The following is a 4548-nucleotide window of genomic DNA, read 5'->3' on the forward strand; positions in this document are numbered from 1 at the left end:
TTGTTTAAAAAACATTATTTACGCTGTTTAGGAGTCTTATTTTTTATCCTAACATATTTTCGTTTGCGGGTATCCATGCAACTGTTTTAAACACCTGCATGGTGTTCCATTGTATGGAGGCACCGTAATTTGAACAGCTCTCATTATTGGGCGTAGGGTGGCTTACAACGTGTCACTATTATAAATATCCTCACACGTCCAGCGTGAACAGCTGCCCCCCGGTTTCTTTAGGAAATGTCTGTAGAGGCATAACGGGGTCCGAGATCTGCGCCCCTTAAAGGCTTCGCCTTGATAGCGCCTCCCCTCACCCGCAACCTGAACCAGGGGACACACACGACAGGGGTCCATCTTCTTCTTTCTTCATTCTTGCCAGGTAATAGTTTAAAAATTTCCCTTTCACAAAAGACAAGTAGAAAATCAAAGAAAGAGGAGGAAAACCAGCCTCCTAAAGCTGCGATGAACGAGGGCTTCTTCCTCCGTGGCGTCGGCGTCAGATGTGGCTCCCTGCCCGTCGGAGGTCTGTGCTCCACTCCCAAGTGTCGAGTTGTGGGAAGCCGCTGTCCAGCCAGGACACTTCCTGGTACTGGTCTAGGGCAGGGAGTCTAATTCTGGCCAACAGAATGTGGGCAGAAGTGACGGATGTCACCACTAGGCCTGGCTCATTTAGAACAAACCTTGCCTTCCTCCACACTCTTTCCCCATCTGCTGCCTGGATGTGGACAGCCAGGGTGACCTTAGAAGCCACCTTGGAAGTCTCATGTTGAAGTTGGCAGGGCCTTGGTCACCCTGGGTCCCTGAACAGGTGCCAGCGTCAGAACACCCCACACACACTCCCTGCTACCAGTTGGATTCTGGTAAATGAGAAACTTCACCTTTGTTAAGCTATCCCATCTGGGGCTTATCTATCACGTTCTCTTAAAGAATAGAGGCGTTGTTAAAAACGAGGGGCTCATCTACGTATACTGATGTGCAAAGGTGTCAGGATAAGTGAAGTAAACAAAGTGAGTTTCAGACCAGTTTTTTATGATCCCGTTTGAAAAACCACGCCTACGTCTGCTGTACACACAGGAGGGTCTGCAGTGTGTAGCAGGGTCGTCTCCAGGGGTCTGCCCCGAGGTCCGAGGGTCAGCAGGATGCCGACTTTTCCATGTACACCCTCCTGTACTGTTGATTTTTTTTTAACTATGGACATCTATTACTTTTAGAAACTCTGTTCCAAAAGAAACAGCCTAACAGCCTGCCTGCTCTCAGACAGCGTCCGGGGTTGGGGGAGGCTGGATGCCTCCACGGTCCTTCTGCTAAATTGCTTCTAACAGACTGAATGAGCAAGAGCCGAGATGCCAAGGACTGGTGTGCACAGAGCCGCTGCTGCAGTGTCACCACGGCTGGGGCCCTTCCACACGGTGCAGGTCGAGGGCTGGCATCCGAGCTCTCGCCCGCTTTGTCGATTGGCCCTGTAATAACCAGCCTCTCGACAGGACCTGTGCTTTGCCCCTATATTTAGTGTGGCTCGAGGTGACCACAAATGGTCATGCAGCAGTGCCCTGATGTCCTCCCTTGGGATGGTAATGATATAATGATTGCCACCTGTTATCATCTAAGACTTACCTGCTAAATTCTAAGCGCTGTGCCGGGCGCTTCACCTGTCTCTGCTCACAACTCCTGGCACATAAGTATTTTTACCTCCAATTTTCAGATGAGAAAACTGAGGCTCAGATAGAGTAAATAGTGACATCAAATGTTTACGGAGCTCCCAGTGTTCTCAGTGTGGGGAGTCCGGGCTGACAGACAGGACCCTGCTCTCACAGACACACGGTTCCACCAGAGCAGGAGGGGTCCTCGTCCTGGAGGCGGGTCACACAAGTCGACAAACTCCACCCATACAGGACTTCCCCTCAGCCCTCTAATGCCAGCCCCTAAATACAAGCGGGTAGCTGACGATAACCAAACCCTTGAGAAAGGCTCTTAGACAAAAGATGGAGATGGGAATAAGCAGAAAAAAAGAAATCAAGAAGCAAGAACGATGGATAGAACAGCAGAGAAGCATAACGAATTATACTGCCGTACATTCAGAGTTCACAAGAGCGCACGTGTGCTGGCCATGGCACTGTCAGCTCATCCAATCCTCCCGGCAACCCTGAAACGTAGGGACTCATTCCCATGGACGGCTGAGGGAGCTGGGGGACCAGGAGGTGATGGAACGTGAACAAGCTAGTAGGTAGCGGAGACGAGATTTGAACCCCACTCGCCTGCTCGATAATCCATGTCCTGGATACTGTGCCTGCTGTTGGATGACATAACACCCATGAAAAGAGCAGGGCACTATTTTTTAAAAAAAAAAAAAACAAAGAAATATTCTAAGAACATGAAAAAATTCTTAGAAATAAAATTTTGAAAAAAGCACAATTTAAAAATACTGTAGAAGGAAAATAATATGGTAGTTCCTCAAAAAACTAAAAATAGAATGACCATATGATCCGGGAATCCCACCTCAGGGTATATGTGGAAAAGAACTGAAAGCAGAGTCTCAGAGAGGGATCGTACACTCATGTTCACAGCAGCATTTTTCACAATAGCCGACTGTCCATTGATGGATGCATGGATAAACAAAATGCATGTGTTTGTACAATGGACTATTAGCCCTGAAAAGGAAGGAAATTCTGACACCTGCTACAACATGGATGAACCCTGAAAACATGTGCTCAGTGAAACAAGCCAGTGACAGAAAGACAAATGCTGTGTGATTTCACTCATATGAGGTACCCAGAGGAGTCCATCCCATAAAAATAGAAGGTGGGGCCAGCTCGGTGGCACAGCGGTTAAGTGCACACGTTCCGCTTTGGCGGCCTGGGGCTTGCTGGTTCGGATCCCAGGTGTGGACATGGCACTGCTTGGCAAGCCATGCTGTAGTAGGCGTCCCACATATAAACTGGAGGAAGAAGGGCATGGATGTGAGCTCAGGGCCAGTCTTCCTCAGCAAAAAGGGGAGGATTGGCAGCAGTTAGCTCAGGGCTAATCTTCCTAAAAAAAAAAGACTTTGAATGGAAGATTTACAATCGTAAGACCTTTGAAAGAATCGAGTAACATTCAATGTGACAGCCGTACCAGCAGGCGACAGTGCTATTCAGCAGGAAAATGGCATGTCAGTTAAACATTAGTGGGTAAGAACTATTTCTATGAGTTACTAACACACATTTATTGAAACGAAATGAAAGCAGTCCACCCAAACAGGAATCTTACCAGGTAGCATTTGTGTAATCTGGTTCTGTATGTGCTTAAAACTAGGGGAAAAAAAACAGATTTCCTTTTGCTATAATCCGTAATTGAGATTTTTGATTAACTCAGACTCCTGCTACGCTATTTTGGTTAACGCCATGGCAGTCGAATTTAGTTAAGCCCGAAGGCTTTGATATTAAAGAGACCTCGTACGGTTTGAATCCAGACTCTGCTGATTTATCAGTCTGGGGGCTTTGGACAAAGTTTCTGTGCCTTGGGCTCCTCATCTGTAGAACGGGCATTTTCCCGGGTCGCCTCTCGGGTCACTGTGAGGACTGCGTGAGGCAACGTAATTCACGGAGTCCGCAGGGCCTCTGACGGTGCTGCTTCGAGCTGGTGTTGCTGCTGTGCTCTCCTGGAGGCTGCGCTGGGTTCCGCGAAGAGCGAGTGAGCAGCTCTGTGCTCTGCCACTCGCAGGCTGAGCCCTGAGCAAGGCTGGGGCTGGGCGGCCCCCGTCAGCGGGCGTGGAGCTGGGTTTTACAGGATTTGATGGGAAGGGCGTCTGGGCACGTTCACCCAGCACCGAGGCGAGGACGACACAGAGCTGGCACAGGCTAAGTGTGTGTGAGCTACCGGACGGGGGCGCTGAGTGCTTGAAGAGGGGCGAGTGCATATTAAATTAAAAAACATACAGCCTCCCCAAATAGACGGAACCCAATGTGAGTCTTTATCATAGTCACTTAGGAGAATGACAAGGGAGAGGTCACTTTCATGCCGCCCAGCAATTCTTCTTAAGACTCCCCTGCCTGCCTTTCCCTCCTCCATCTCCCACCCAGAGCCCCTCCGGGCACCAGCCCCGAGTGCTGCCCCAGGCTGCAGGTGGTGCAGCCCCCTCTAGCCTCCCCCACCCCAACCCCTGAAGGGTCACCCCTCAGTCTCACCCAGCCCCCTTGGTGGCCATTTACTTCCTCCCCAGACACCCCGCAGCTCTTTGGGAATGCAGCACCTGTAGCCCTTCCAGGTCTTTCTCCGGATTGCATCATCTCAACTTGCATAATAAGGACCCAAAGCCCTTGGGAAGCCTCTCGCAGGCGCCTCCCAGGTGGCAGCCACCAGAAGTCGGGCAACTCCGAGCCCCGTCGCCTGTGGTGGACGCTCAGCACTGGTTTCCTCCTTCCAGAGCCCCTTCTGCCCTCCCCTCTCCTTCCCGGGGTTCAGGCACAAGCATTTCCCAGAGAGCCAGTTTCCAGGACGAAAGAGCCCATCCTTTTAACTGAGGGCCACCTTTACTGACGGAGGGGGCCCCGAGCCCCTCCCCACGGCGCGGACTGT

This window comes from Equus przewalskii, chromosome 5 (genome assembly GCF_037783145.1).
Source record: "Equus przewalskii isolate Varuska chromosome 5, EquPr2, whole genome shotgun sequence".
NCBI classification, from domain to species: domain Eukaryota; kingdom Metazoa; phylum Chordata; class Mammalia; order Perissodactyla; family Equidae; genus Equus; species Equus przewalskii.